The sequence below is a fragment of the Crinia signifera genome, chromosome 9 (assembly GCF_055691185.1).
Source record: "Crinia signifera chromosome 9, ASM5569118v1, whole genome shotgun sequence".
Taxonomy (NCBI): domain Eukaryota; kingdom Metazoa; phylum Chordata; class Amphibia; order Anura; family Myobatrachidae; genus Crinia; species Crinia signifera.
Window position 1 is genome coordinate 56254832 of NC_139225.1, and position 26294 is coordinate 56281125.

General features: G+C 39.3%; 52 non-coding genes and 5 pseudogenes across 52 annotated transcripts; all 57 read right to left on the bottom strand.

Annotated features, from left to right (window-relative positions):
- Positions 1-170: 170 nt before the first annotated feature.
- On the bottom strand, positions 171-289 carry LOC146037801 (5S ribosomal RNA). The gene has a single exon (XR_014461446.1). It is a non-coding gene; the product is annotated as a 5S ribosomal RNA (ribosomal RNA).
- Positions 290-634: 345 nt separating this feature from the next.
- Positions 635-753, bottom strand: LOC146038733 (5S ribosomal RNA). Its single transcript, XR_014462300.1, has one exon. It is a non-coding gene; the product is annotated as a 5S ribosomal RNA (ribosomal RNA).
- A 345-nt stretch (positions 754-1098) lies between these two features.
- LOC146038956 (5S ribosomal RNA) lies at positions 1099-1217 on the bottom strand. Its single transcript, XR_014462504.1, has one exon. It is a non-coding gene; the product is annotated as a 5S ribosomal RNA (ribosomal RNA).
- Positions 1218-1563: 346 nt separating this feature from the next.
- LOC146040079 (5S ribosomal RNA) lies at positions 1564-1682 on the bottom strand. Its single transcript, XR_014463247.1, has one exon. It is a non-coding gene; the product is annotated as a 5S ribosomal RNA (ribosomal RNA).
- Positions 1683-2028: 346 nt separating this feature from the next.
- LOC146039648 (5S ribosomal RNA) lies at positions 2029-2147 on the bottom strand (annotated as a pseudogene).
- A 345-nt stretch (positions 2148-2492) lies between these two features.
- Positions 2493-2611, bottom strand: LOC146037803 (5S ribosomal RNA). Its single transcript, XR_014461447.1, has one exon. It is a non-coding gene; the product is annotated as a 5S ribosomal RNA (ribosomal RNA).
- Positions 2612-2956: 345 nt separating this feature from the next.
- On the bottom strand, positions 2957-3075 carry LOC146038734 (5S ribosomal RNA). Its single transcript, XR_014462301.1, has one exon. It is a non-coding gene; the product is annotated as a 5S ribosomal RNA (ribosomal RNA).
- A 345-nt stretch (positions 3076-3420) lies between these two features.
- On the bottom strand, positions 3421-3539 carry LOC146038028 (5S ribosomal RNA). The gene has a single exon (XR_014461654.1). It is a non-coding gene; the product is annotated as a 5S ribosomal RNA (ribosomal RNA).
- Positions 3540-3885: 346 nt separating this feature from the next.
- LOC146037757 (5S ribosomal RNA) lies at positions 3886-4004 on the bottom strand. Its single transcript, XR_014461406.1, has one exon. It is a non-coding gene; the product is annotated as a 5S ribosomal RNA (ribosomal RNA).
- A 345-nt stretch (positions 4005-4349) lies between these two features.
- LOC146040080 (5S ribosomal RNA) lies at positions 4350-4468 on the bottom strand. Its single transcript, XR_014463248.1, has one exon. It is a non-coding gene; the product is annotated as a 5S ribosomal RNA (ribosomal RNA).
- A 345-nt stretch (positions 4469-4813) lies between these two features.
- On the bottom strand, positions 4814-4932 carry LOC146039260 (5S ribosomal RNA). The gene has a single exon (XR_014462781.1). It is a non-coding gene; the product is annotated as a 5S ribosomal RNA (ribosomal RNA).
- Positions 4933-5277: 345 nt separating this feature from the next.
- On the bottom strand, positions 5278-5396 carry LOC146040081 (5S ribosomal RNA). The gene has a single exon (XR_014463249.1). It is a non-coding gene; the product is annotated as a 5S ribosomal RNA (ribosomal RNA).
- Positions 5397-5741: 345 nt separating this feature from the next.
- On the bottom strand, positions 5742-5860 carry LOC146040082 (5S ribosomal RNA). The gene has a single exon (XR_014463250.1). It is a non-coding gene; the product is annotated as a 5S ribosomal RNA (ribosomal RNA).
- Positions 5861-6205: 345 nt separating this feature from the next.
- Positions 6206-6324, bottom strand: LOC146039545 (5S ribosomal RNA). Its single transcript, XR_014463042.1, has one exon. It is a non-coding gene; the product is annotated as a 5S ribosomal RNA (ribosomal RNA).
- A 345-nt stretch (positions 6325-6669) lies between these two features.
- LOC146037804 (5S ribosomal RNA) lies at positions 6670-6788 on the bottom strand. Its single transcript, XR_014461448.1, has one exon. It is a non-coding gene; the product is annotated as a 5S ribosomal RNA (ribosomal RNA).
- A 345-nt stretch (positions 6789-7133) lies between these two features.
- Positions 7134-7252, bottom strand: LOC146038736 (5S ribosomal RNA). Its single transcript, XR_014462303.1, has one exon. It is a non-coding gene; the product is annotated as a 5S ribosomal RNA (ribosomal RNA).
- A 345-nt stretch (positions 7253-7597) lies between these two features.
- Positions 7598-7716, bottom strand: LOC146038957 (5S ribosomal RNA). Its single transcript, XR_014462505.1, has one exon. It is a non-coding gene; the product is annotated as a 5S ribosomal RNA (ribosomal RNA).
- A 346-nt stretch (positions 7717-8062) lies between these two features.
- On the bottom strand, positions 8063-8181 carry LOC146038079 (5S ribosomal RNA). The gene has a single exon (XR_014461700.1). It is a non-coding gene; the product is annotated as a 5S ribosomal RNA (ribosomal RNA).
- A 345-nt stretch (positions 8182-8526) lies between these two features.
- Positions 8527-8645, bottom strand: LOC146040083 (5S ribosomal RNA). The gene has a single exon (XR_014463251.1). It is a non-coding gene; the product is annotated as a 5S ribosomal RNA (ribosomal RNA).
- A 345-nt stretch (positions 8646-8990) lies between these two features.
- LOC146039649 (5S ribosomal RNA) lies at positions 8991-9109 on the bottom strand (annotated as a pseudogene).
- A 345-nt stretch (positions 9110-9454) lies between these two features.
- On the bottom strand, positions 9455-9573 carry LOC146037805 (5S ribosomal RNA). Its single transcript, XR_014461449.1, has one exon. It is a non-coding gene; the product is annotated as a 5S ribosomal RNA (ribosomal RNA).
- A 345-nt stretch (positions 9574-9918) lies between these two features.
- Positions 9919-10037, bottom strand: LOC146038737 (5S ribosomal RNA). Its single transcript, XR_014462304.1, has one exon. It is a non-coding gene; the product is annotated as a 5S ribosomal RNA (ribosomal RNA).
- Positions 10038-10382: 345 nt separating this feature from the next.
- LOC146038029 (5S ribosomal RNA) lies at positions 10383-10501 on the bottom strand. Its single transcript, XR_014461655.1, has one exon. It is a non-coding gene; the product is annotated as a 5S ribosomal RNA (ribosomal RNA).
- A 346-nt stretch (positions 10502-10847) lies between these two features.
- On the bottom strand, positions 10848-10966 carry LOC146037759 (5S ribosomal RNA). Its single transcript, XR_014461407.1, has one exon. It is a non-coding gene; the product is annotated as a 5S ribosomal RNA (ribosomal RNA).
- Positions 10967-11311: 345 nt separating this feature from the next.
- Positions 11312-11430, bottom strand: LOC146040084 (5S ribosomal RNA). The gene has a single exon (XR_014463252.1). It is a non-coding gene; the product is annotated as a 5S ribosomal RNA (ribosomal RNA).
- A 345-nt stretch (positions 11431-11775) lies between these two features.
- LOC146039261 (5S ribosomal RNA) lies at positions 11776-11894 on the bottom strand. The gene has a single exon (XR_014462782.1). It is a non-coding gene; the product is annotated as a 5S ribosomal RNA (ribosomal RNA).
- Positions 11895-12239: 345 nt separating this feature from the next.
- LOC146037806 (5S ribosomal RNA) lies at positions 12240-12358 on the bottom strand. Its single transcript, XR_014461450.1, has one exon. It is a non-coding gene; the product is annotated as a 5S ribosomal RNA (ribosomal RNA).
- A 345-nt stretch (positions 12359-12703) lies between these two features.
- LOC146037711 (5S ribosomal RNA) lies at positions 12704-12822 on the bottom strand. Its single transcript, XR_014461364.1, has one exon. It is a non-coding gene; the product is annotated as a 5S ribosomal RNA (ribosomal RNA).
- A 347-nt stretch (positions 12823-13169) lies between these two features.
- LOC146038081 (5S ribosomal RNA) lies at positions 13170-13288 on the bottom strand. The gene has a single exon (XR_014461702.1). It is a non-coding gene; the product is annotated as a 5S ribosomal RNA (ribosomal RNA).
- Positions 13289-13633: 345 nt separating this feature from the next.
- On the bottom strand, positions 13634-13752 carry LOC146038632 (5S ribosomal RNA). Its single transcript, XR_014462208.1, has one exon. It is a non-coding gene; the product is annotated as a 5S ribosomal RNA (ribosomal RNA).
- A 345-nt stretch (positions 13753-14097) lies between these two features.
- Positions 14098-14216, bottom strand: LOC146039262 (5S ribosomal RNA). The gene has a single exon (XR_014462783.1). It is a non-coding gene; the product is annotated as a 5S ribosomal RNA (ribosomal RNA).
- A 345-nt stretch (positions 14217-14561) lies between these two features.
- On the bottom strand, positions 14562-14680 carry LOC146037807 (5S ribosomal RNA). The gene has a single exon (XR_014461451.1). It is a non-coding gene; the product is annotated as a 5S ribosomal RNA (ribosomal RNA).
- A 345-nt stretch (positions 14681-15025) lies between these two features.
- Positions 15026-15144, bottom strand: LOC146038338 (5S ribosomal RNA). The gene has a single exon (XR_014461938.1). It is a non-coding gene; the product is annotated as a 5S ribosomal RNA (ribosomal RNA).
- Positions 15145-15490: 346 nt separating this feature from the next.
- On the bottom strand, positions 15491-15609 carry LOC146040085 (5S ribosomal RNA). Its single transcript, XR_014463253.1, has one exon. It is a non-coding gene; the product is annotated as a 5S ribosomal RNA (ribosomal RNA).
- A 346-nt stretch (positions 15610-15955) lies between these two features.
- On the bottom strand, positions 15956-16074 carry LOC146038052 (5S ribosomal RNA). Its single transcript, XR_014461676.1, has one exon. It is a non-coding gene; the product is annotated as a 5S ribosomal RNA (ribosomal RNA).
- Positions 16075-16421: 347 nt separating this feature from the next.
- On the bottom strand, positions 16422-16540 carry LOC146038788 (5S ribosomal RNA). Its single transcript, XR_014462350.1, has one exon. It is a non-coding gene; the product is annotated as a 5S ribosomal RNA (ribosomal RNA).
- Positions 16541-16886: 346 nt separating this feature from the next.
- LOC146039900 (5S ribosomal RNA) lies at positions 16887-16992 on the bottom strand (annotated as a pseudogene).
- A 347-nt stretch (positions 16993-17339) lies between these two features.
- Positions 17340-17458, bottom strand: LOC146037942 (5S ribosomal RNA). Its single transcript, XR_014461575.1, has one exon. It is a non-coding gene; the product is annotated as a 5S ribosomal RNA (ribosomal RNA).
- Positions 17459-17804: 346 nt separating this feature from the next.
- Positions 17805-17923, bottom strand: LOC146040087 (5S ribosomal RNA). The gene has a single exon (XR_014463254.1). It is a non-coding gene; the product is annotated as a 5S ribosomal RNA (ribosomal RNA).
- Positions 17924-18268: 345 nt separating this feature from the next.
- LOC146040088 (5S ribosomal RNA) lies at positions 18269-18387 on the bottom strand. The gene has a single exon (XR_014463255.1). It is a non-coding gene; the product is annotated as a 5S ribosomal RNA (ribosomal RNA).
- Positions 18388-18732: 345 nt separating this feature from the next.
- Positions 18733-18851, bottom strand: LOC146040089 (5S ribosomal RNA). Its single transcript, XR_014463256.1, has one exon. It is a non-coding gene; the product is annotated as a 5S ribosomal RNA (ribosomal RNA).
- Positions 18852-19196: 345 nt separating this feature from the next.
- Positions 19197-19313, bottom strand: LOC146039735 (5S ribosomal RNA; annotated as a pseudogene).
- A 346-nt stretch (positions 19314-19659) lies between these two features.
- On the bottom strand, positions 19660-19778 carry LOC146039939 (5S ribosomal RNA). Its single transcript, XR_014463158.1, has one exon. It is a non-coding gene; the product is annotated as a 5S ribosomal RNA (ribosomal RNA).
- A 346-nt stretch (positions 19779-20124) lies between these two features.
- On the bottom strand, positions 20125-20243 carry LOC146040091 (5S ribosomal RNA). Its single transcript, XR_014463258.1, has one exon. It is a non-coding gene; the product is annotated as a 5S ribosomal RNA (ribosomal RNA).
- A 346-nt stretch (positions 20244-20589) lies between these two features.
- LOC146038053 (5S ribosomal RNA) lies at positions 20590-20708 on the bottom strand. The gene has a single exon (XR_014461677.1). It is a non-coding gene; the product is annotated as a 5S ribosomal RNA (ribosomal RNA).
- Positions 20709-21055: 347 nt separating this feature from the next.
- On the bottom strand, positions 21056-21174 carry LOC146038369 (5S ribosomal RNA). The gene has a single exon (XR_014461966.1). It is a non-coding gene; the product is annotated as a 5S ribosomal RNA (ribosomal RNA).
- A 346-nt stretch (positions 21175-21520) lies between these two features.
- LOC146039593 (5S ribosomal RNA) lies at positions 21521-21639 on the bottom strand. Its single transcript, XR_014463084.1, has one exon. It is a non-coding gene; the product is annotated as a 5S ribosomal RNA (ribosomal RNA).
- A 345-nt stretch (positions 21640-21984) lies between these two features.
- Positions 21985-22090, bottom strand: LOC146039912 (5S ribosomal RNA; annotated as a pseudogene).
- A 347-nt stretch (positions 22091-22437) lies between these two features.
- Positions 22438-22556, bottom strand: LOC146037943 (5S ribosomal RNA). The gene has a single exon (XR_014461576.1). It is a non-coding gene; the product is annotated as a 5S ribosomal RNA (ribosomal RNA).
- A 346-nt stretch (positions 22557-22902) lies between these two features.
- LOC146040092 (5S ribosomal RNA) lies at positions 22903-23021 on the bottom strand. Its single transcript, XR_014463259.1, has one exon. It is a non-coding gene; the product is annotated as a 5S ribosomal RNA (ribosomal RNA).
- A 345-nt stretch (positions 23022-23366) lies between these two features.
- Positions 23367-23485, bottom strand: LOC146040093 (5S ribosomal RNA). Its single transcript, XR_014463260.1, has one exon. It is a non-coding gene; the product is annotated as a 5S ribosomal RNA (ribosomal RNA).
- Positions 23486-23830: 345 nt separating this feature from the next.
- LOC146040094 (5S ribosomal RNA) lies at positions 23831-23949 on the bottom strand. The gene has a single exon (XR_014463261.1). It is a non-coding gene; the product is annotated as a 5S ribosomal RNA (ribosomal RNA).
- A 346-nt stretch (positions 23950-24295) lies between these two features.
- On the bottom strand, positions 24296-24414 carry LOC146038082 (5S ribosomal RNA). The gene has a single exon (XR_014461703.1). It is a non-coding gene; the product is annotated as a 5S ribosomal RNA (ribosomal RNA).
- A 345-nt stretch (positions 24415-24759) lies between these two features.
- LOC146040095 (5S ribosomal RNA) lies at positions 24760-24878 on the bottom strand. Its single transcript, XR_014463262.1, has one exon. It is a non-coding gene; the product is annotated as a 5S ribosomal RNA (ribosomal RNA).
- A 345-nt stretch (positions 24879-25223) lies between these two features.
- On the bottom strand, positions 25224-25342 carry LOC146039263 (5S ribosomal RNA). Its single transcript, XR_014462784.1, has one exon. It is a non-coding gene; the product is annotated as a 5S ribosomal RNA (ribosomal RNA).
- A 345-nt stretch (positions 25343-25687) lies between these two features.
- Positions 25688-25806, bottom strand: LOC146038903 (5S ribosomal RNA). Its single transcript, XR_014462455.1, has one exon. It is a non-coding gene; the product is annotated as a 5S ribosomal RNA (ribosomal RNA).
- A 345-nt stretch (positions 25807-26151) lies between these two features.
- LOC146037713 (5S ribosomal RNA) lies at positions 26152-26270 on the bottom strand. The gene has a single exon (XR_014461366.1). It is a non-coding gene; the product is annotated as a 5S ribosomal RNA (ribosomal RNA).
- Between the last annotated feature and the right edge of the window lie 24 nt (positions 26271-26294).

A 26294-nucleotide genomic window follows, 5' to 3' on the forward strand; every position in this document is an offset into this window, starting at 1 on the left:
GTTTAGCTGCCAAAAGCAGTTGGAATTGGGCCTAAACAGTGTGGTAAGTTTTTAGGTGATGGCTATTGTGTCTGTTTGACCTCTTCCAAATGTCTGTACTGTCAATAAAGAGAAAAAAGTTTCCAATTTAAAAAGCTAGAGAATAAAAACAATTTGCCAGTAATGGGAAAAACCTACAGCACCTGGTGTTCCCATGTGGTCTCCCACCCAAGTACTAACCAGGCCCAACACTGCTTAGCTTCCAAGATCAGACGAGATTGGGCGTATCCAATGTGGTATGGCTGTAAGTGAGATACAGGCACTTTTTTGCCCTCTTCTACTTCTATAACCAGGTAAGCTATTAAAAAAGTTTCCTAAATATATTGGCTTACTGAAAAAAATCATGTGTTGGTAATGTAAAAAGACCTACAGGACATGATATTAGCAGGTGGTCTCAAATTAAACTACTAAAGAGGCTCAACACTGTTTAGCTCCGAAAAGCAGTTGGAATTGGGCCTAAACAGTGTGGTAAGTTTTTAGGTGATGGCTATTGTGTCTGTTTGACCTGTCCCAAATGTCTGTATTGGCAATAAAAATAAAAAGTTTCCAATTTAAATAGCAAGAGAATAAAAACAATTTGCCATTAATGGGAAAAAACCTACAGCACCTGGTGTTCCCATGTGGTCTCCCACCCAAGTACTAACCAGGCCAAACACTGCTTAGCTTCCAAGATCAGACGAGATTGGGCGTATCCAATGTGGTATGGCTGTAGGTGAGATACTGGCACTTTTTTGCCCTCTTCTACTTCTATAACCAGGTAAGCTAATAAAAAAGTTTCCTAACTGTATTGCCTTACTGAAAAAAATCATGTGTTGGTAATGTAAAAAGACCTACAGGACATGATATTAGCATGTGGTCTCAAATTAAACTACTAAAGAGGCTCAACACTGTTTAGCTGTCAAAAGCAGTTGGAATTGGGCCTAAACAGTGTGGTAAGTTTTTAGGTGATGGCTATTGTGTCTGTTTGACCTGTCCCAAATGTCTGTATTGGCAATAAAAATAAAAAGTTTCCAATTAAAATAGCAAGAGAATAAAAACAATTTGCCATTAATGGGAAAAAACCTACAGCACCTGGTGTTCCCATGTGGTCTCCCACCCAAGTACTAACCAGGCCCAACACTGCTTAGCTTCCAAGATCAGACAAGATTGGGCGTATCCAATGTAGTATGGCTGTAGGTGAGATACCGGCACTTTTTTGCCCTCTTCTACTTCTATAACCAGGAAAGCTAATAAAAAAGTTTCCTAACTGTATTGCCTTACTGAAAAAAATCATGCGTTGACAATGTAAAAAGACCTACAGGACATGATATTAGCAGGTGGTCTCAAATTAAACTACTTAAGAGGCTCAACACTGTTTAGCTGCCAAAAGCAGTTGGAATTGGGCCTAAACAGTGTGGTAAGTTTTTAGGTGATGGCTATTGTGTCTGTTTGACCTCTTCCAAATGTCTGTACTGTCAATAAAGAGAAAAAAGTTTCCAATTTAAAAAGCTAGAGAATAAAAACAATTTGCCATTAATGGGAAAAAACCTACAGCACCTGGTGTTCCCATGTGGTCTCCCACCCAAGTACTAACCAGGCCCAACACTGCTTAGCTTCCAAGATCAGACGAGATTGGGCGTATCCAATGTGGTATGGCTGTAGGTGAGAAACAGGCACTTTTTTTGCCATCTTCTACTTCTATAACCAGGTAAGCTAATAAAAAAGTTTCCTAACTATGTTGGCTTACTGAAAAAAATTATGTGTTGGTAATGTAAAAAGACCTACAGGACATGATATTAGCAGGTGGTCTCAAATTAAACTACTAAAGAGGCTCAACACTGTTTAGCTCCCAAAAGCAGTTGGAATTGGGCCTAAACAGTGTGGTAAGTTTTTAGGTGATGGCTATTGTGTCTGTTTGACCTGTCCCAAATGTCTGTATTGGCAATAAAAATAAAAAGTTTCCAACTTAAATAGCAAGAGAATAAAAACAATTTGCCATTAATGGGAAAAAACCTACAGCACCTGGTGTTCCCATGTGGTCTAACACCCAAGTACTAACCAGGCCCAACACTGCTTAGCTTCCAAGATCAGACGAGATTGGGCGTATCCAATATGGTATGGCTGTAGTTGAGATACCGGCACTTTTTTGCCCTCTTCTACTTCTATAACCAGGTAAGCTAATAAAAAAGTTTCCTAACTGTATTGTCTTACTGAAAAAAATCATGTGTTGGTAATGTAAAAAGACCTACAGGACATGATATTAGCAGGTGGTCTCAAATTAAACTACTAAAGAGGCTCAACACTGTTTAGCTGCCAAAAGCAGTTGGAATTGGGCCTAAACAGTGTGGTAAGTTTTTAGGTGATGGCTATTGTGTCTGTTTGACCTCTTCCAAATGTCTGTACTGTCAATAAAGAGAAAAAAGTTTCCAATTTAAAAAGCTAGAGAATAAAAACAATTTGCCAGTAATGGGAAAAACCTACAGCACCTGGTGTTCCCATGTGGTCTCCCACCCAAGTACTAACCAGGCCCAACACTGCTTAGCTTCCAAGATCAGACGAGATTGGGCGTATCCAATGTGGTATGGCTGTAAGTGAGATATAGGCACTTTTTTGCCCTCTTCTACTTCTATAACCAGGTAAGCTATTAAAAAAGTTTCCTAAATATATTGGCTTACTGAAAAAAATCATGTGTTGGTAATGTAAAAAGACCTACAGGACATGATATTAGCAGGTGGTCTCAAATTAAACTACTAAAGAGGCTCAACACTGTTTAGCTCCGAAAAGCAGTTGGAATTGGGCCTAAACAGTGTGGTAAGTTTTTAGGTGATGGCTATTGTGTCTGTTTGACCTGTCCCAAATGTCTGTATTGGCAATAAAAATAAAAAGTTTCCAATTTAAATAGCAAGAGAATAAAAACAATTTGCCATTAATGGGAAAAAACCTACAGCACCTGGTGTTCCCATGTGGTCTCCCACCCAAGTACTAACCAGGCCAAACACTGCTTAGCTTCCAAGATCAGACGAGATTGGGCGTATCCAATGTGGTATGGCTGTAGGTGAGATACTGGCACTTTTTTGCCCTCTTCTACTTCTATAACCAGGTAAGCTAATAAAAAAGTTTCCTAACTGTATTGCCTTACTGAAAAAAATCATGTGTTGGTAATGTAAAAAGACCTACAGGACATGATATTAGCATGTGGTCTCAAATTAAACTACTAAAGAGGCTCAACACTGTTTTGCTGCCAAAAGCAGTTGGAATTGGGCCTAAACAGTGTGGTAAGTTTTTAGGTGATGGCTATTGTGTCTGTTTGACCTGTCCCAAATGTCTGTATTGGCAATAAAAATAAAAAGTTTCCAATTAAAATAGCAAGAGAATAAAAACAATTTGCCATTAATGGGAAAAAACCTACAGCACCTGGTGTTCCCATGTGGTCTCCCACCCAAGTACTAACCAGGCCCAACACTGCTTAGCTTCCAAGATCAGACGAGATTGGGCGTATCCAATGTAGTATGGCTGTAGGTGAGATACCGGCACTTTTTTGCCCTCTTCTACTTCTATAACCAGGAAAGCTAATAAAAAAGTTTCCTAACTGTATTGCCTTACTGAAAAAAATCATGCGTTGACAATGTAAAAAGACCTACAGGACATGATATTAGCAGGTGGTCTCAAATTAAACTACTTAAGAGGCTCAACACTGTTTAGCTGCCAAAAGCAGTTGGAATTGGGCCTAAACAGTGTGGTAAGTTTTTAGGTGATGGCTATTGTGTCTGTTTGACCTCTTCCAAATATCTGTACTGTCAATAAAGAGAAAAAAGTTTCCAATTTAAAAAGCTAGAGAATAAAAACAATTTGCCATTAATGGGAAAAAACCTACAGCACCTGGTGTTCCCATGTGGTCTCCCACCCAAGTACTAACCAGGCCCAACACTGCTTAACTTCCAAGATCAGACGAGATTGGGCGTATCCAATGTGGTACGGCTGTAGGTGAGATACCGGCACTTTTTTGCCCTCTTCTACTTCTATAACCAGGAAAGCTAATAAAAAAGTTTCCTAACTGTATTGCCTTACTGAAAAAAATCATGTGTTGGTAATGTAAAAAGACCTACAGGACATGATATTAGCAGGTGGTCTCAAATTAAACTACTTAAGAGGCTCAACACTATTTAGCTGCCAAAAGCAGTTGGAATTGGGCCTAAACAGTGTGGTAAGTTTTTAGGTGATGGCTATTGTGTCTGTTTGACCTGTCCCAAATGTCTGTACTGTCAATAAAGAGAAAAAAGTTTCCAATTTAAAAAGCTGGAGAATAAAAACAATTTGCCAGTAATGGGAAAAACCTACAGCACCTGGTGTTCCCATGTGGTCTCCCACCCAAGTACTAACCAGGCCCAACACTGCTTAGCTTCCAAGATCAGACGAGATTGGGCGTATCCAATGTGGTATGGCTGTAGGTGAGATACAGGCACTTTTTTGCCATCTTCTACTTCTATAACCAGGTAAGCTAATAAAAAAGTTTCCTAACTATATTGGCTTACTGAAAAAAATTATGTGTTGGTAATGTAAAAAGACCTACAGGACATGATATTAGCAGGTGGTCTCAAATTAAACTACTAAAGAGGCTCAACACTGTTTAGCTCCCAAAAGCAGTTGGAATCGGGCCTAAACAGTGTGGTAAGTTTTTAGGTGATGGCTATTGTGTCTGTTTGACCTGTCCCAAATGTCTGTATTGGCAATAAAAATAAAAAGTTTCCAATTTAAATAGCAAGAGAATAAAAACAATTTGCCATTAATGGGAAAAATCCTACAGCACCTGGTGTTCCGATGTGGTCTCCCACCCAAGTACTAACCAGGCCCAACACTGCTTAGCTTCCAAGATCAGACGAGATTGGGCGTATCCAATGTGGTATGGCTGTAGTTGAGATACAGGCACTTTTTTGCCCTCTTCTACTTCTATAACCAGGTAAACTAATAAAAAAGTTTCCTAACTGTATTGTCTTACTGAAAAAAATCATGTGTTGGTAATGTAAAAAGACCTACAGGACATGATATTAGCAGGTGGTCTCAAATTAAACTACTAAAGAGGCTCAACACTGTTTAGCTGCCAAAAGCAGTTGGAATTGGGCCTAAACAGTGTGGTAAGTTTTTAGGTGATGGCTATTGTGTCTGTTTGACCTCTTCCAAATGTCTGTACTGTCAATAAAGAGAAAAAAGTTTCCAATTTAAAAAGCTAGAGAATAAAAACAATTTGCCAGTAATGGGAAAAACCTACAGCACCTGGTGTTCCCATGTGGTCTCCCACCCAAGTACTAACCAGGCCCAACACTGCTTAGCTTCCAAGATCAGACGAGATTGGGCGTATCCAATGTGGTATGGCTGTAGGTGAGAAACAGGCACTTTTTTGCCATCTTCTACTTCTATAACCAGGTAAGCTAATAAAAAAGTTTCCTAACTATGTTGGCTTACTGAAAAAAATTATGTGTTGGTAATGTAAAAAGACCTACAGGACATGATATTAGCAGGTGGTCTCAAATTAAACTACTAAAGAGGCTCAACACTGTTTAGCTGCCAAAAGCAGTTGGAATTGGGCCTAAACAGTGTGGTAAGTTTTTAGGTGATGGCTATTGTGTCTGTTTGACCTCTTCCAAATGTCTGTACTGTCAATAAAGAGAAAAAAGTTTCCAATTTAAAAAGCTGGAGAATAAAAACAATTTGCCAGTAATGGGAAAAACCTACAGCACCTGGTGTTCCCATGTGGTCTCCCACCCAAGTACTAACCAGGCCCAACACTGCTTAGCTTCCAAGATCAGACGAGATTGGGCGTATCCAATGTGGTATGGCTGTAGGTGAGAAACAGGCACTTTTTTGCCATCTTCTACTTCTATAACCAGGTAAGCTAATAAAAAAGTTTCCTAACTATGTTGGCTTACTGAAAAAAATTATGTGTTGGTAATGTAAAAAGACCTACAGGACATGATATTAGCAGGTGGTCTCAAATTAAACTACTAAAGAGGCTCAACACTGTTTAGCTCCCAAAAGCAGTTGGAATTGGGCCTAAACAGTGTGGTAAGTTTTTAGGTGATGGCTATTGTGTCTGTTTGACCTGTCCCAAATGTCTGTATTGGCAATAAAAATAAAAAGTTTCCAACTTAAATAGCAAGAGAATAAAAACAATTTGCCATTAATGGGAAAAAACCTACAGCACCTGGTGTTCCCATGTGGTCTAACACCCAAGTACTAACCAGGCCCAACACTGCTTAGCTTCCAAGATCAGACGAGATTGGGCGTATCCAATGTGGTATGGCTGTAGTTGAGATACCGGCACTTTTTTGCCCTCTTCTACTTCTATAACCAGGTAAGCTAATAAAAAAGTTTCCTAACTGTATTGTCTTACTGAAAAAAATCATGTGTTGGTAATGTAAAAAGACCTACAGGACATGATATTAGCAGGTGGTCTCAAATTAAACTACTAAAGAGGCTCAACACTGTTTAGCTGCCAAAAGCAGTTGGAATTGGGCCTAAACAGTGTGGTAAGTTTTTAGGTGATGGCTATTGTGTCTGTTTGACCTCTTCCAAATGTCTGTACTGTCAATAAAGAGAAAAAAGTTTCCAATTTAAAAAGCTAGAGAATAAAAACAATTTGCCAGTAATGGGAAAAACCTACAGCACCTGGTGTTCCCATGTGGTCTCCCACCCAAGTACTAACCAGGCCCAACACTGCTTAGCTTCCAAGATCAGACGAGATTGGGCGTATCCAATGTGGTATGGCTGTAAGTGAGATACAGGCACTTTTTTGCCCTCTTCTACTTCTATAACCAGGTAAGCTATTAAAAAAGTTTCCTAAATATATTGGCTTACTGAAAAAAATCATGTGTTGGTAATGTAAAAAGACCTACAGGACATGATATTAGCAGGTGGTCTCAAATTAAACTACTAAAGAGGCTCAACACTGTTTAGCTCCGAAAAGCAGTTGGAATTGGGCCTAAACAGTGTGGTAAGTTTTTAGGTGATGGCTATTGTGTCTGTTTGACCTGTCCCAAATGTCTGTATTGGCAATAAAAATAAAAAGTTTCCAATTTAAATAGCAAGAGAATAAAAACAATTTGCCATTAATGGGAAAAAACCTACAGCACCTGGTGTTCCCATGTGGTCTCCCACCCAAGTACTAACCAGGCCAAACACTGCTTAGCTTCCAAGATCAGACGAGATTGGGCGTATCCAATGTGGTATGGCTGTAGGTGAGATACTGGCACTTTTTTGCCCTCTTCTACTTCTATAACCAGGTAAGCTAATAAAAAAGTTTCCTAACTGTATTGCCTTACTGAAAAAAATCATGTGTTGGTAATGTAAAAAGACCTACAGGACATGATATTAGCATGTGGTCTCAAATTAAACTACTAAAGAGGCTCAACACTGTTTAGCTGCCAAAAGCAGTTGGAATTGGGCCTAAACAGTGTGGTAAGTTTTTAGGTGATGGCTATTGTGTCTGTTTGACCTGTCCCAAATGTCTGTATTGGCAATAAAAATAAAAAGTTTCCAATTAAAATAGCAAGAGAATAAAAACAATTTGCCATTAATGGGAAAAAACCTACAGCACCTGGTGTTCCCATGTGGTCTCCCACCCAAGTACTAACCAGGCCCAACACTGCTTAGCTTCCAAGATCAGACAAGATTGGGCGTATCCAATGTAGTATGGCTGTAGGTGAGATACCGGCACTTTTTTGCCCTCTTCTACTTCTATAACCAGGAAAGCTAATAAAAAAGTTTCCTAACTGTATTGCCTTACTGAAAAAAATCATGCGTTGACAATGTAAAAAGACCTACAGGACATGATATTAGCAGGTGGTCTCAAATTAAACTACTTAAGAGGCTCAACACTGTTTAGCTGCCAAAAGCAGTTGGAATTGGGCCTAAACAGTGTGGTAAGTTTTTAGGTGATGGCTATTGTGTCTGTTTGACCTCTTCCAAATGTCTGTACTGTCAATAAAGAGAAAAAAGTTTCCAATTTAAAAAGCTAGAGAATAAAAACAATTTGCCATTAATGGGAAAAAACCTACAGCACCTGGTGTTCCCATGTGGTCTCCCACCCAAGTACTAACCAGGCCCAACACTGCTTAGCTTCCAAGATCAGACGAGATTGGGCGTATCCAATGTGGTACGGCTGTAGGTGAGATACCGGCACTTTTTTGCCCTCTTCTACTTCTATAACCAGGAAAGCTAATAAAAAAGTTTCCTAACTGTATTGCCTTACTGAAAAAAATCATGTGTTGGTAATGTAAAAAGACCTACAGGACATGATATTAGCAGGTGGTCTCAAATTAAACTACTTAAGAGGCTCAACACTATTTAGCTGCCGAAAGCAGTTGGAATTGGGCCTAAACAGTGTGGTAAGTTTTTAGGTGATGGCTATTGTGTCTGTTTGACCTGTCCCAAATGTCTGTACTGTCAATAAAGAGAAAAAAGTTTCCAATTTAAAAAGCTGGAGAATAAAAACAATTTGCCAGTAATGGGAAAAACCTACAGCACCTGGTGTTCCCATGTGGTCTCCCACCCAAGTACTAACCAGGCCCAACACTGCTTAGCTTCCAAGATCAGACGAGATTGGGCGTATCCAATGTGGTATGGCTGTAGGTGAGAAACAGGCACTTTTTTGCCATCTTCTACTTCTATAACCAGGTAAGCTAATAAAAAAGTTTCCTAACTATGTTGGCTTACTGAAAAAAATTATGTGTTGGTAATGTAAAAAGACCTACAGGACATGATATTAGCAGGTGGTCTCAAATTAAACTACTAAAGAGGCTCAACACTGTTTAGCTCCCAAAAGCAGTTGGAATTGGGCCTAAACAGTGTGGTAAGTTTTTAGGTGATGGCTATTGTGTCTGTTTGACCTGTCCCAAATGTCTGTATTGGCAATAAAAATAAAAAGTTTCCAACTTAAATAGCAAGAGAATAAAAACAATTTGCCATTAATGGGAAAAAACCTACAGCACCTGGTGTTCCCATGTGGTCTAACACCCAAGTACTAACCAGGCCCAACACTGCTTAGCTTCCAAGATCAGACGAGATTGGGCGTATCCAATATGGTATGGCTGTAGTTGAGATACCGGCACTTTTTTGCCCTCTTCTACTTCTATAACCAGGTAAGCTAATAAAAAAGTTTCCTAACTGTATTGTCTTACTGAAAAAAATCATGTGTTGGTAATGTAAAAAGACCTACAGGACATGATATTAGCAGGTGGTCTCAAATTAAACTACTAAAGAGGCTCAACACTGTTTAGCTGCCAAAAGCAGTTGGAATTGGGCCTAAACAGTGTGGTAAGTTTTTAGGTGATGGCTATTGTGTCTGTTTGACCTCTTCCAAATGTCTGTACTGTCAATAAAGAGAAAAAAGTTTCCAATTTAAAAAGCTAGAGAATAAAAACAATTTGCCAGTAATGGGAAAAACCTACAGCACCTGGTGTTCCCATGTGGTCTCCCACCCAAGTACTAACCAGGCCCAACACTGCTTAGCTTCCAAGATCAGACGAGATTGGGCGTATCCAATGTGGTATGGCTGTAAGTGAGATATAGGCACTTTTTTGCCCTCTTCTACTTCTATAACCAGGTAAGCTATTAAAAAAGTTTCCTAAATATATTGGCTTACTGAAAAAAATCATGTGTTGGTAATGTAAAAAGACCTACAGGACATGATATTAGCAGGTGGTCTCAAATTAAACTACTAAAGAGGCTCAACACTGTTTAGCTCCGAAAAGCAGTTGGAATTGGGCCTAAACAGTGTGGTAAGTTTTTAGGTGATGGCTATTGTGTCTGTTTGACCTGTCCCAAATGTCTGTATTGGCAATAAAAATAAAAAGTTTCCAATTTAAATAGCAAGAGAATAAAAACAATTTGCCATTAATGGGAAAAAACCTACAGCACCTGGTGTTCCCATGTGGTCTCCCACCCAAGTACTAACCAGGCCAAACACTGCTTAGCTTCCAAGATCAGACGAGATTGGGCGTATCCAATGTGGTATGGCTGTAGGTGAGATACTGGCACTTTTTTGCCCTCTTCTACTTCTATAACCAGGTAAGCTAATAAAAAAGTTTCCTAACTGTATTGCCTTACTGAAAAAAATCATGTGTTGGTAATGTAAAAAGACCTACAGGACATGATATTAGCATGTGGTCTCAAATTAAACTACTAAAGAGGCTCAACACTGTTTTGCTGCCAAAAGCAGTTGGAATTGGGCCTAAACAGTGTGGTAAGTTTTTAGGTGATGGCTATTGTGTCTGTTTGACCTGTCCCAAATGTCTGTATTGGCAATAAAAATAAAAAGTTTCCAATTAAAATAGCAAGAGAATAAAAACAATTTGCCATTAATGGGAAAAAACCTACAGCACCTGGTGTTCCCATGTGGTCTCCCACCCAAGTACTAACCAGGCCCAACACTGCTTAGCTTCCAAGATCAGACGAGATTGGGCGTATCCAATGTAGTATGGCTGTAGGTGAGATACCGGCACTTTTTTGCCCTCTTCTACTTCTATAACCAGGAAAGCTAATAAAAAAGTTTCCTAACTGTATTGCCTTACTGAAAAAAATCATGCGTTGACAATGTAAAAAGACCTACAGGACATGATATTAGCAGGTGGTCTCAAATTAAACTACTTAAGAGGCTCAACACTGTTTAGCTGCCAAAAGCAGTTGGAATTGGGCCTAAACAGTGTGGTAAGTTTTTAGGTGATGGCTATTGTGTCTGTTTGACCTCTTCCAAATATCTGTACTGTCAATAAAGAGAAAAAAGTTTCCAATTTAAAAAGCTAGAGAATAAAAACAATTTGCCATTAATGGGAAAAAACCTACAGCACCTGGTGTTCCCATGTGGTCTCCCACCCAAGTACTAACCAGGCCCAACACTGCTTAACTTCCAAGATCAGACGAGATTGGGCGTATCCAATGTGGTACGGCTGTAGGTGAGATACCGGCACTTTTTTGCCCTCTTCTACTTCTATAACCAGGAAAGCTAATAAAAAAGTTTCCTAACTGTATTGCCTTACTGAAAAAAATCATGTGTTGGTAATGTAAAAAGACCTACAGGACATGATATTAGCAGGTGGTCTCAAATTAAACTACTTAAGAGGCTCAACACTATTTAGCTGCCAAAAGCAGTTGGAATTGGGCCTAAACAGTGTGGTAAGTTTTTAGGTGATGGCTATTGTGTCTGTTTGACCTGTCCCAAATGTCTGTACTGTCAATAAAGAGAAAAAAGTTTCCAATTTAAAAAGCTGGAGAATAAAAACAATTTGCCAGTAATGGGAAAAACCTACAGCACCTGGTGTTCCCATGTGGTCTCCCACCCAAGTACTAACCAGGCCCAACACTGCTTAGCTTCCAAGATCAGACGAGATTGGGCGTATCCAATGTGGTATGGCTGTAGGTGAGATACAGGCACTTTTTTGCCATCTTCTACTTCTATAACCAGGTAAGCTAATAAAAAAGTTTCCTAACTATATTGGCTTACTGAAAAAAATTATGTGTTGGTAATGTAAAAAGACCTACAGGACATGATATTAGCAGGTGGTCTCAAATTAAACTACTAAAGAGGCTCAACACTGTTTAGCTCCCAAAAGCAGTTGGAATCGGGCCTAAACAGTGTGGTAAGTTTTTAGGTGATGGCTATTGTGTCTGTTTGACCTGTCCCAAATGTCTGTATTGGCAATAAAAATAAAAAGTTTCCAATTTAAATAGCAAGAGAATAAAAACAATTTGCCATTAATGGGAAAAATCCTACAGCACCTGGTGTTCCGATGTGGTCTCCCACCCAAGTACTAACCAGGCCCAACACTGCTTAGCTTCCAAGATCAGACGAGATTGGGCGTATCCAATGTGGTATGGCTGTAGTTGAGATACAGGCACTTTTTTGCCCTCTTCTACTTCTATAACCAGGTAAACTAATAAAAAAGTTTCCTAACTGTATTGTCTTACTGAAAAAAATCATGTGTTGGTAATGTAAAAAGACCTACAGGACATGATATTAGCAGGTGGTCTCAAATTAAACTACTAAAGAGGCTCAACACTGTTTAGCTGCCAAAAGCAGTTGGAATTGGGCCTAAACAGTGTGGTAAGTTTTTAGGTGATGGCTATTGTGTCTGTTTGACCTCTTCCAAATGTCTGTACTGTCAATAAAGAGAAAAAAGTTTCCAATTTAAAAAGCTAGAGAATAAAAACAATTTGCCAGTAATGGGAAAAACCTACAGCACCTGGTGTTCCCATGTGGTCTCCCACCCAAGTACTAACCAGGCCCAACACTGCTTAGCTTCCAAGATCAGACGAGATTGGGCGTATCCAATGTGGTATGGCTGTAAGTGAGATACAGGCACTTTTTTGCCCTCTTCTACTTCTATAACCAGGTAAGCTCATAAAAAAGTTTCCTAACTATATTGGCTTACTGAAAAAAATCATGTGTTGGTAATGTAAAAAGACCTACAGGACATGATATTAGCAGGTGGTCTCAAATTAAACTACTAAAGAGGCTCAACACTGTTTAGCTCCGAAAAGCAGTTGGAATTGGGCCTAAACAGTGTGGTAAGTTTTTAGGTGATGGCTATTGTGTCTGTTTGACCTGTCCCAAATGTCTGTATTGGCAATAAAAATAAAAAGTTTCCAATTTAAATAGCAAGAGAATAAAAACAATTTGCCATTAATGGGAAAAAACCTACAGCACCTGGTGTTCCCATGTGGTCTCCCACCCAAGTACTAACCAGGCCCAACACTGCTTAGCTTCCAAGATCAGACGTGATTGGGCGTATCCAATGTGGTATGGCTGTAGGTGAGATACCGGCACTTTTTTGCCCTCTTCTACTTCTATAACCAGGAAAGCTAATAAAAAAGTTTCCTAACTGTATTGCCTTACTGAAAAAAAATCATGCGTTGGTAATGTAAAAAGACCTACAGGACATGATATTAGCAGGTGGTCTCAAATTAAACTACTTAAGAGGCTCAACACTGTTTAGCTGCCAAAAGCAGTTGGAATTGGGCCTAAACAGTGTGGTAAGTTTTTAGGTGATGGCTATTGTGTCTGTTTTACCTCTTCCAAATGTCTGTACTGTCAATAAAGAGAAAAAAGTTTCCAATTTAAAAAGCTAGAGAATAAAAACAATTTGCCATTAATGGGAAAAAACCTACAGCACCTGGTGTTCCCATGTGGTCTCCCACCCAAGTACTAACCAGGCCCAACACTGCTTAGCTTCCAAGATCAGACGAGATTGGGCGTATCCAATGTGGTACGGCTGTAGGTGAGATACCGGCACTTTTTTGCCCTCTTCTACTTCTATAACCAGGAAAGCTAATAAAAAAGTTTCCTAACTGTATTAGCTTACTGAAAAAAATCATGTGTTGGTAATGTAAAAAAACCTACAGGACATGATATTAGCAGGTGGACTCAAATTAAACTACTTAAGAGGCTCAACACTATTTAGCTGCCAAAAGCAGTTAGAATTGGGCCTAAACAGTGTGGTAAGTTTTTAGGTGATGGCTATTGTGTCTGTTTGACCTGTCCCAAATGTCTGTACTGTCAATAAAGAGAAAAAAGTTTCCAATTTAAAAAGCTGGAGAATAAAAACAATTTGCCAGTAATGGGAAAAACCTACAGCACCTGGTGTTCCCATGTGGTCTCCCACCCAATTACTAACCAGGCCCAACACTGCTTAGCTTCCAAGATCAGACGAGATTGGGCGTATCCAATGTGGTATGGCTGTAGGTGAGATACAGGCACTTTTTTGCCATCTTCTACTTCTATAACCAGGTAAGCTAATAAAAAAGTTTCCTAACTATATTGGCTTACTGAAAAAAATTATGTGTTGGTAATGTAAAAAGACCTACAGGACATGATATTAGCAGGTGGTCTCAAATTAAACTACTAAAGAGGCTCAACACTGTTTAGCTCCCAAAAGCAGTTGGAATCGGGCCTAAACAGTGTGGTAAGTTTTTAGGTGATGGCTATTGTGTCTGTTTGACCTGTCCCAAATGTCTGTATTGGCAATAAAAATAAAAAGTTTCCAATTTAAATAGCAAGAGAATAAAAACAATTTGCCATTAATGGGAAAAATCCTACAGCACCTGGTGTTCCGATGTGGTCTCCCACCCAAGTACTAACCAGGCCCAACACTGCTTAGCTTCCAAGATCAGACGAGATTGGGCGTATCCAATGTGGTATGGCTGTAGTTGAGATACAGGCACTTTTTTGCCCTCTTCTACTTCTATAACCAGGTAAACTAATAAAAAAGTTTCCTAACTGTATTGTCTTACTGAAAAAAATCATGTGTTGGTAATGTAAAAAGACCTACAGGACATGATATTAGCAGGTGGTCTCAAATTAAACTACTAAAGAGGCTCAACACTGTTTAGCTGCCAAAAGCAGTTGGAATTGGGCCTAAACAGTGTGGTAAGTTTTTAGGTGATGGCTATTGTGTCTGTTTGACCTCTTCCAAATGTCTGTACTGTCAATAAAGAGAAAAAAGTTTCCAATTTAAAAAGCTAGAGAATAAAAACAATTTGCCAGTAATGGGAAAAACCTACAGCACCTGGTGTTCCCATGTGGTCTCCCACCCAAGTACTAACCAGGCCCAACACTGCTTAGCTTCCAAGATCAGACGAGATTGGGCGTATCCAATGTGGTATGGCTGTAAGTGAGATACAGGCACTTTTTTGCCCTCTTCTACTTCTATAACCAGGTAAGCTCATAAAAAAGTTTCCTAACTATATTGGCTTACTGAAAAAAATCATGTGTTGGTAATGTAAAAAGACCTACAGGACATGATATTAGCAGGTGGTCTCAAATTAAACTACTAAAGAGGCTCAACACTGTTTAGCTCCGAAAAGCAGTTGGAATTGGGCCTAAACAGTGTGGTAAGTTTTTAGGTGATGGCTATTGTGTCTGTTTGACCTGTCCCAAATGTCTGTATTGGCAATAAAAATAAAAAGTTTCCAATTTAAATAGCAAGAGAATAAAAACAATTTGCCATTAATGGGAAAAAACCTACAGCACCTGGTGTTCCCATGTGGTCTCCCACCCAAGTACTAACCAGGCCCAACACGGCTTAGCTTCCAAGATCAGACGAGATTGGGCGTATCCAATGTGGTATGGCTGTAGGTGAGATACCGGCACTTTTTTGCCCTCTTCTACTTCTATAACCAGGAAAGCTAATAAAAAAGTTTCCTAACTGTATTGCCTTACTGAAAAAAAATCATGCGTTGGTAATGTAAAAAGACCTACAGGACATGATATTAGCAGGTGGTCTCAAATTAAACTACTTAAGAGGCTCAACACTGTTTAGCTGCCAAAAGCAGTTGGAATTGGGCCTAAACAGTGTGGTAAGTTTTTAGGTGATGGCTATTGTGTCTGTTTGACCTCTTCCAAATGTCTGTACTGTCAATAAAGAGAAAAAAGTTTCCAATTTAAAAAGCTAGAGAATAAAAACAATTTGCCAGTAATGGGAAAAACCTACAGCACCTGGTGTTCCCATGTGGTCTCCCACCCAAGTACTAACCAGGCCCAACACTGCTTAGCTTCCAAGATCAGACGAGATTGGGCGTATCCAATGTGGTATGGCTGTAGGTGAGATACAGGCACTTTTTTGCCCTCTTCTACTTCTATAACCAGGTAAGCTAATAAAAAAGTTTCCTAACTATATTGGCTTACTGAAAAAAAATCATGTGTTGGTAATGTAAAAAGACCTACAGGACATGATATTAGCAGGTGGTCTCAAATTAAACTACTAAAGAGGCTCAACACTGTTTAGCTGCCAAAAGCAGTTGGAATTGGGCCTAAACAGTGTGGTAAGTTTTTAGGTGATGGCTATTGTGTCTGTTTGACCTCTTCCAAATGTCTGTACTGTCAATAAAGAGAAAAAAGTTTCCAATTTAAAAAGCTAGAGAATAAAAACAATTTGACAGTAATGGGAAAAACCTACAGCACCTGGTGTTCCCATGTGGTCTCCCACCCAAGTACTAACCAGGCCCAACACTGCTTAGCTTCCAAGATCAGACGAGACTGGGCGTATCCAATGTGGTATGGCTGTAGGTGAGATACAGGCACTTTTTTTCCCTCTTCTACTTCTATAACCAGGTAAGCTAATAAAAAAGTTTCCTAACTATATTGGCTTACTGAAAAAAAATCATGTGTTGGTAATGTAAAAAGACCTACAGGACATGATATTAGCAGTTGGTCTCAAATTAAACTACTAAAGAGGCTCAACACTGTTTAGCTCCCAAAAGCAGTTGGAATTGGGCCTAAACAGTGTGGTAAGTTTTTAGGTGATGGCTATTGTGTCTGTTTGACCTGTCCCAAATGTCTGTATTGGCAATAAAAAATAAAAAGTTTTCAATTTAAATAGCAAGAGAATAAAAACAATTTGCCATTAATGGGAAAAAACCTACAGCACCTGGTGTTCCCATGTGGTCTCCCACCCAAGTACTAAACAGGCCCAACACTGCTTAGCTTCCAAGATCAGACGAGATTGGGCGTATCCAATGTGGTATAGCTGTAGATGACATACTGGCACTTTTTTGCCCTCTTCTACTTCTATAACCAGGTAAGCGAATAAAAAAGTTTCCTAACTGTATTGCCTTACTGAAAAAAATCATGTGTTGGTAATGTAAAAAGACCTACAGGACATGATATTAGCAGGTGGTCTCAAATTAAACTACTAAAGAGGCTCAACACTGTTTAGCTGCCAAAAGCAGTTGGAATTGGGCCTAAACAGTGTGGTAAGTTTTTAGGTGATGGCTATTGTGTCTGTTTTTCTCTCTTCCAAATGTCTGTACTGTCAATAAAGAGAAAAAAGTTTCCAATTTAAAAAGCTAGAGAATATAAACAATTTGCCAGTAATGGGAAAAACCTACAGCATGTGGTCTCCCACCCAAGTACTAACCAGGCCCAACACTGCTTAGCTTCCAAGATCAGACGAGATTGGGCGTATCCAATGTGGTATGGCTGTAGGTGAGATACAGGCACTTTTTTGCCCTCTTCTACTTCTATAACCAGGAAAGCTAATAAAAAAGATTCCTAACTATATTGGCTTACTGAAAAAAATCATGTGTTGGTAATGTAAAAAGACCTACAGGACATGATATTAGCAGGTGGTCTCAAATTAAACTACTAAAGAGGCTCAACACTGTTTAGCTCCCAAAAGCAGTTGGAATTGGGCCTAAACAGTGTGGTAAGTTTTTAGGTGATGGCTATTGTGTCTGTTTGACCTGTCCCAAATGTCTGTATTGGCAATAAAAAATAAAAAGTTTTTTAATTTAAATAGTAAGAGAATAAAAACAATTTGCCATTAATGGGAAAAAACCTACAGCACCTGGTGTTCCCATGTGGTCTCCCACCCAAGTACTAAACAGGCCCAACACTGCTTAGCTTCCAAGATCAGACGAGATTGGGCGTATCCAATGTGGTATGGCTGTAGGTGAGATACTGGCACTTTTTTGCCCTCTTCTACTTCTATAACCAGGTAAGCGAATAAAAAAGTTTCCTAACTGTATTGCCTTACTGAAAAAAATCATGTGTTGGTAATGTAAAAAGACCTACAGGACATGATATTAGCACGTGGTCTCAAATTAAACTACTAAAGAGGCTCAACACTGTTTAGCTCCCAAAAGCAGTTGGAATTGGGCCTAAACAGTGTGGTAAGTTTTTAGGTGATGGCTATTGTGTCTGTTTGACCTGTCCCAAATGTCTGTATTGGCAATAAAAAATAAAAAGTTTCCAATTTAAATAGCTAGAGAATAAAAACAATTTGCCATTAATGGGAAAAAACCTACAGCACCTGGTGTTCCCATGTGGTCTCCCACCCAAGTACTAACCAGGCCCAACACTGCTTAGCTTCCAAGATCAGACGAGATTGGGCGTATCCAATGTGGTATGGCTGTAGGTGAGATACTGGCACTTTTTTGCCCTCTTCTACTTCTATAACCAGGTAAGCTAATAAAACAGTTTCCTAACTGTATTGCCTTACTGAAAAAAATCATGTGTTGGTAATGTAAAAAGACCTACAGGACATGATATTAGCATGTGGTCTCAAATTAAACTACTAAAGAGGCTCAACACTGTTTAGCTGCCAAAAGCAGTTGGAATTGGGCCTAAACAGTGTGGTAAGTTTTTAGGTGATGGCTATTGTGTCTGTTTGACCTGTCCCAAATGTCTGTATTGGCAATAAAAATAAAAAGTTTCCAATTTAAATAGCAAGAGAATAAAAACAATTAGCCATTAATGGGAAGAAACCTACAGCACCTGGTGTTCCCATGTGGTCTCCCACCCAAGTACTAACCAGGCCCAACACTGCTTAGCTTCCAAGATCAGACGAGATTGGGCGTATCCAATGTGGTATGGCTGTAGGTGAGATACCGGCACTTTTTTGCAATCTTCTACTTATATAACCAGGAAAGCTAATAAAAAAGTTTCCTAACTGTATTGCCTTACTGAAAAAAAACATGTGTTGGTAATGTAAAAAGACCTACAGGACATGATATTAGCAGGTGGTCTCAAATTAAACTACTTAAGAGGCTCAACACTGTTTAGCTGCCAAAAGCAGTTGGAATTGGGCCTAAACAGTGTGGTAAGTTTTTAGGTGATAGCTATTGTGTCTGTTTGACCTCTTCCAAATGTCTGTACTGTCAATAAAGAGAAAAAAGTTTCCAATTTAAAAAGCTAGAGAATATAAACAATTTGCCAGTAATGGGAAAAACCTACAGCACCTGGTGTTCCCATGTGGTCTCCCACCCAAGTACTAACCAGGCCCAACACTGCTTAGCTTCCAAGATCAGACGAGATTGGGCGTATCCAATGTGGTATGGCTGTAGGTGAGATACAGGCACTTTTTTGCCATCTTCTACTTCTATAACCAGGTAAGCTAATAAAAAAGTTTCCTAACTATATTGGCTTACTGAAAAAAATCATGTGTTGGTAATGTAAAAAGACCTACAGGACATGATATTAGCAGGTGGTCTCAAATTAAACTACTAAAGAGGCTCAACACTGTTTAGCTCCCAAATGCAGTTGGAATTGGGCCTAAACAGTGTGGTAAGTTTTTAGGTGATGGCTATTGTGTCTGTTTGACCTGTCCCAAATGTCTGTATTGGCAATAAAAATAAAAAGTTTCCAATTTAAATAGCAAGAGAATAAAAACAATTTGCCATTAATGGGAAAAAACCTACAGCACCTGGTGTTCCCGTGGTCTCCCACTCAAGTACTAACCAGGCCCAACACTGCTTAGCTTCCAAGATCAGACGAGATTGGGCGTATCCAATGTGGTATGCCTGTAGTTGAGATATTGGCACTTTTTTGCCCTCTTCTACTTCTATAACCAGGTAAGCGAATAAAAAAGTTTCCTAACTGTATTGCCTTACTGAAAAAAATCATGTGTTGGTAATGTAAAAAGACCTACAGGACATGATATTAGCAGGTGGTCTCAAATTAAACTACTAAAGAGGCTCAACACTGTTTAGCTGCCAAAAGCAGTTGGAATTGGGCCTAAACAGTGTGGTAAGTTTTTAGGTGATGGCTATTGTGTCTGTTTGACCTGTCCCAAATGTCTGTATTGGCAATAAAAAATAAAAAGTTTCCAATTTAAATAGCAAGAGAATAAAAACAATTTGCCATTAATGGGAAAAAACCTACAGCACCTGGTGTTCCCATGTGGTCTCCCACCCAAGTACTAACCAGGCCCAACACTGCTTAACTTCCAAGATCAGACGAGATTGGGCGTATCCAATGTGGTATGGCTGTAGGTGAGATACCGGCACTTTTTTGCCCTCTTCTACTTCTATAACCAGGAAAGCTAATAAAAAAGTTTCCTAACTGTATTGCCTTACTGAATAAAAATCATGCGTTGGTAATGTAAAAAGACCTACAGGACATGATATTAGCAGGTGGTCTCAAATTAAACTACTTAAGAGGCTCAACACTGTTTAGCTGCCAAAAGCAGTTGGAATTGGGCCTAAACAGTGTGGTAAGTTTTTAGGTGATGGCTATTGTGTCTGTTTGACCTCTTCCAAATGTCTGTACTGTCAATAAAGAGAAAAAAGTTTCCAATTTAAAAAGCTAAAGAATAAAAACAATTTGCCAGTAATGGTAAAAACCTACAGCACCTGGTGTTCCCATGTGGTCTCCCACCCAAGTACTAACCAGGCCCAACACTGCTTAGCTTCCAAGATCAGACGAGATTGGGCGTATCCAATGTGGTATGGCTGTAGGTGAGATACAGGCACTTTTTTGCCCTCTTCTACTTCTATAACCAGGTAAGCTAATAAAAAAGTTTCCTAACTATATTGGCTTACTGAAAAAAAATCATGTGTTGGTAATGTAAAAAGACCTACAGGACATGATATTAGCAGGTGGTCTCAAATTAAACTACTAAAGAGGCTCAACACTGTTTAGCTGCCAAAAGCAGTTGGAATTGGGCCTAAACAGTGTGGTAAGTTTTTAGGTGATGGCTATTGTGTCTGTTTGACCTCTTCCAAATGTCTGTACTGTCAATAAAGAGAAAAAAGTTTCCAATTTAAAAAGCTAGAGAATAAAAACAATTTGCCAGTAATGGGAAAAACCTACAGCACCTGGTGTTCCCATGTGGTCTCCCACCCAAGTACTAACCAGGCCCAACACTGCTTAGCTTCCAAGATCAGACGAGACTGGGCGTATCCAATGTGGTATGGCTGTAGGTGAGATACAGGCACTTTTTTTCCCTCTTCTACTTTTATAACCAGGTAAGCTAATAAAAAAGTTTCCTAACTATATTGGCTTACTGAAAAAAAATCATGTGTTGGTAATGTAAAAAGACCTACAGGACATGATATTAGCAGTTGTTCTCAAATTAAACTACTAAAGAGGCTCAACACTGTTTAGCTCCCAAAAGCAGTTGGAATTGGGCCTAAACAGTGTGGTAAGTTTTTAGGTGATGGCTATTGTGTCTGTTTGACCTGTCCCAAATGTCTGTATTGGCAATAAAAAATAAAAAGTTTTCAATTTAAATAGCAAGAGAATAAAAACAATTTGCCATTAATGGGAAAAAACCTACAGCACCTGGTGTTCCCATGTGGTCTCCCACCCAAGTACTAAACAGGCCCAACACTGCTTAGCTTCCAAGATCAGACGAGATTGGGCGTATCCAATGTGGTATGGCTGTAGATGACATACTGGCACTTTTTTGCCCTCTTCTACTTCTATAACCAGGTAAGCGAATAAAAAAGTTTCCTAACTGTATTGCCTTACTGAAAAAAATCATGTGTTGGTAATGTAAAAAGACCTACAGGACATGATATTAGCAGGTGGTCTCAAATTAAACTACTAAAGAGGCTCAAAACTGTTTAGCTCCCAAAAGCAGTTGGAATTGGGCCTAAACAGTGTGGTAAGTTTTTAGGTGATGGCTATTGTGTCTGTTTGACCTGTCCCAAATGTCTGTATTGGCAATAAAAAATAAAAAGTTTCCAATTTAAATAGCTAGAGAATAAAAACAATTTGCCATTAATGGGAAAAAACCTACAGCACCTGGTGTTCCCATGTGGTCTCCCACCCAAGTACAAACCAGGCCCAACACTGCTTTGTTTCCAAGATCAGACGAGATTGGGCGTATCCAATGTGGTATAGCTGTAGATGACATACTGGCACTTTTTTGCCCTCTTCTACTTCTATAACCAGGTAAGCGAATAAAAAAGTTTCCTAACTGTATTGCCTTACTGAAAAAAATCATGTGTTCGTAATGTAAAAAGACCTACAGGACATGATATTAGCAGGTGGTCTCAAATTAAACTACTAAAGAGGCTCAACACTGTTTAGCTGCCAAAAGCAGTTGGAATTGGGCCTAAACAGTGTGGTAAGTTTTTAGGTGATGGCTATTGTGTCTGTTTGACCTCTTCCAAATGTCTGTACTGTCAATAAAGAGAAAAAAGTTTCCAATTTAAAAAGCTAGAGAATATAAACAATTTGCCAGTAATGGGAAAAACCTACAGCATGTGGTCTCCCACCCAAGTACTAACCAGGCCCAACACTGTTTAGCTTCCAAGATCAGACGAGATTGGGCGTATCCAATGTGGTATGGCTGTAGGTGAGATACAGGCACTTTTTTGCCCTCTTCTACTTCTATAACCAGGTAAGCTAATAAAAAAGATTCCTAACTATATTGGCTTACTGAAAAAAATCATGTGTTGGTAATGTAAAAAGACCTACAGGACATGATATTAGCAGGTGGTCTCAAATTAAACTACTAAAGAGGCTCAACACTGTTTAGCTCCCAAAAGCAGTTGGAATTGGGCCTAAACAGTGTGGTAAGTTTTTAGGTGATGGCTATTGTGTCTGTTTGACCTGTCCCAAATGTCTGTATTGGCAATAAAAAATAAAAAGTTTTTTAATTTAAATAGTAAGAGAATAAAAACAATTTGCCATTAATGGGAAAAAACCTACAGCACCTGGTGTTCCCATGTGGTCTCCCACCCAAGTACTAAACAGGCCCAACACTGCTTAGCTTCCAAGATCAGACGAGATTGGGCGTATCCAATGTGGTATGGCTGTAGGTGAGATACTGGCACTTTTTTGCCCTCTTCTACTTCTATAACCAGGTAAGCGAATAAAAAAGTTTCCTAACTGTATTGCCTTACTGAAAAAAATCATGTGTTGGTAATGTAAAAAGACCTACAGGACATGATATTAGCACGTGGTCTCAAATTAAACTACTAAAGAGGCTCAACACTGTTTAGCTCCCAAAAGCAGTTGGAATTGGGCCTAAACAGTGTGGTAAGTTTTTAGGTGATGGCTATTGTGTCTGTTTGACCTGTCCCAAATGTCTGTATTGGCAATAAAAAATAAAAAGTTTCCAATTTAAATAGCTAGAGAATAAAAACAATTTGCCATTAATGGGAAAAAACCTACAGCACCTGGTGTTCCCATGTGGTCTCCCACCCAAGTACTAACCAGGCCCAACACTGCTTAGCTTCCAAGATCAGACGAGATTGGGCGTATCCAATGTGGTATGGCTGTAGGTGAGATACTGGCACTTTTTTGCCCTCTTCTACTTCTATAACCAGGTAAGCTAATAAAACAGTTTCCTAACTGTATTGCCTTACTGAAAAAAATCATGTGTTGGTAATGTAAAAAGACCTACAGGACATGATATTAGCATGTGGTCTCAAATTAAACTACTAAAGAGGCTCAACACTGTTTAGCTGCCAAAAGCAGTTGGAATTGGGCCTAAACAGTGTGGTAAGTTTTTAGGTGATGGCTATTGTGTCTGTTTGACCTGTCCCAAATGTCTGTATTGGCAATAAAAATAAAAAGTTTCCAATTTAAATAGCAAGAGAATAAAAACAATTAGCCATTAATGGGAAGAAACCTACAGCACCTGGTGTTCCCATGTGGTCTCCCACCCAAGTACTAACCAGGCCCAACACTGCTTAGCTTCCAAGATCAGACGAGATTGGGCGTATCCAATGTGGTATGGCTGTAGGTGAGATACCGGCACTTTTTTGCAATCTTCTACTTCTATAACCAGGAAAGCTAATAAAAAAGTTTCCTAACTGTATTGCCTTACTGAAAAAAAACATGTGTTGGTAATGTAAAAAGACCTACAGGACATGATATTAGCAGGTGGTCTCAAATTAAACTACTTAAGAGGCTCAACACTGTTTAGCTGCCAAAAGCAGTTGGAATTGGGCCTAAACAGTGTGGTAAGTTTTTAGGTGATAGCTATTGTGTCTGTTTGACCTCTTCCAAATGTCTGTATTGGCAATAAAAATAAAAAGTTTCCAATTTAAATAGCAAGAGAATAAAAACAATTAGCCATTAATGGGAAGAAACCTACAGCACCTGGTGTTCCCATGTGGTCTCCCACCCAAGTACTAACCAGGCCCAACACTGCTTAGCTTCCAAGATCAGACGAGATTGGGCGTATCCAATGTGGTATGGCTGTAGGTGAGATACCGGCACTTTTTTGCCCTCTTCTACTTCTATAACCAGGAAAGCTAATAAAAAAGTTTCCTAACTGTATTGCCTTACTGAAAAAAATCATGCGTTGACAATGTAAAAAGACCTACAGGACATGATATTAGCAGGTGGTCTCAAATTAAACTACTTAAGAGGCTCAACACTGTTTAGCTGCCAAAAGCAGTTGGAATTGGGCCTAAACAGTGTGGTAAGTTTTTAGGTGATGGCTATTGTGTCTGTTTGACCTCTTCCAAATATCTGTACTGTCAATAAAGAGAAAAAAGTTTCCAATTTAAAAAGCTAGAGAATAAAAACAATTTGCCATTAATGGGAAAAAACCTACAGCACCTGGTGTTCCCATGTGGTCTCCCACCCAAGTACTAACCAGGCCCAACACTGCTTAGCTTCCAAGATCAGACGAGATTGGGCGTATCCAATGTGGTACGGCTGTAGGTGAGATACTGGCACTTTTTTGCCCTCTTCTACTTCTATAACCAGGAAAGCTAATAAAAAAGTTTCCTAACTGTATTGCCTTACTGAAAAAAATCATGTGTTGGTAATGTAAAAAGACCTACAGGACATGATATTAGCAGGTGGTCTCAAATTAAACTACTTAAGAGGCTCAACACTATTTAGCTGCCAAAAGCAGTTGGAATTGGGCCTAAACAGTGTGGTAAGTTTTTAGGTGATGGCTATTGTGTCTGTTTGACCTGTCCCAAATGTCTGTACTGTCAATAAAGAGAAAAAAGTTTCCAATTTAAAAAGCTGGAGAATAAAAACAATTTGCCAGTAATGGGGAAAACCTACAGCACCTGGTGTTCCCATGTGGTCTCCCACCCAAGTACTAACCAGGCCCAACACTGCTTAGCTTCCAAGATCAGACGAGATTGGGCGTATCCAATGTGGTATGGCTGTAGGTGAGATACAGGCACTTTTTTGCCATCTTCTACTTCTATAACCAGGTAAGCTAATAAAAAAGTTTCCTAACTATATTGGCTTACTGAAAAAAATTATGTGTTGGTAATGTAAAAAGACCTACAGGACATGATATTAGCAGGTGGTCTCAAATTAAACTACTAAAGAGGCTCAACACTGTTTAGCTCCCAAAAGCAGTTGGAATCGGGCCTAAACAGTGTGGTAAGTTTTTAGGTGATGGCTATTGTGTCTGTTTGACCTGTCCCAAATGTCTGTATTGGCAATAAAAATAAAAAGTTTCCAATTTAAATAGCAAGAGAATAAAAACAATTTGCCATTAATGGGAAAAATCCTACAGCACCTGGTGTTCCGATGTGGTCTCCCACCCAAGTACTAACCAGGCCCAACACTGCTTAGCTTCCAAGATCAGACGAGATTGGGCGTATCCAATGTGGTATGGCTGTAGTTGAGATACAGGCACTTTTTTGCCCTCTTCTACTTCTATAACCAGGTAAACTAATAAAAAAGTTTCCTAACTGTATTGTCTTACTGAAAAAAATCATGTGTTGGTAATGTAAAAAGACCTACAGGACATGATATTAGCAGGTGGTCTCAAATTAAACTACTAAAGAGGCTCAACACTGTTTAGCTGCCAAAAGCAGTTGGAATTGGGCCTAAACAGTGTGGTAAGTTTTTAGGTGATGGCTATTGTGTCTGTTTGACCTCTTCCAAATGTCTGTACTGTCAATAAAGAGAAAAAAGTTTCCAATTTAAAAAGCTAGAGAATAAAAACAATTTGCCAGTAATGGGAAAACCCTACAGCACCTGGTGTTCCCATGTGGTCTCCCACCCAAGTACTAACCAGGCCCAACACTGCTTAGCTTCCAAGATCCGACGAGATTGGGCGTATCCAATGTGGTATGGCTGTAAGTGAGATACAGGCACTTTTTTGCCCTCTTCTACTTCTATAACCAGGTAAGCTCATAAAAAAGTTTCCTAACTATATTGGCTTACTGAAAAAAATCATGTGTTGGTAATGTAAAAAGACCTACAGGACATGATATTAGCAGGTGGTCTCAAATTAAACTACTAAAGAGGCTCAACAATGTTTAGCTCCGAAAAGCAGTTGGAATTGGGCCTAAACAGTGTGGTAAGTTTTTAGGTGATGGCTATTGTGTCTGTTTGACCTGTCCCAAATGTCTGTATTGGCAATAAAAATAAAAAGTTTCCAATTTAAATAGCAAGAGAATAAAAACAATTTGCCATTAATGGGAAAAAACCTACAGCACCTGGTGTTCCCATGTGGTCTCCCACCCAAGTACTAACCAGGCCCAACACTGCTTAGCTTCCAAGATCAGACGTGATTGGGCGTATCCAATGTGGTATGGCTGTAGGTGAGATACCGGCACTTTTTTGCCCT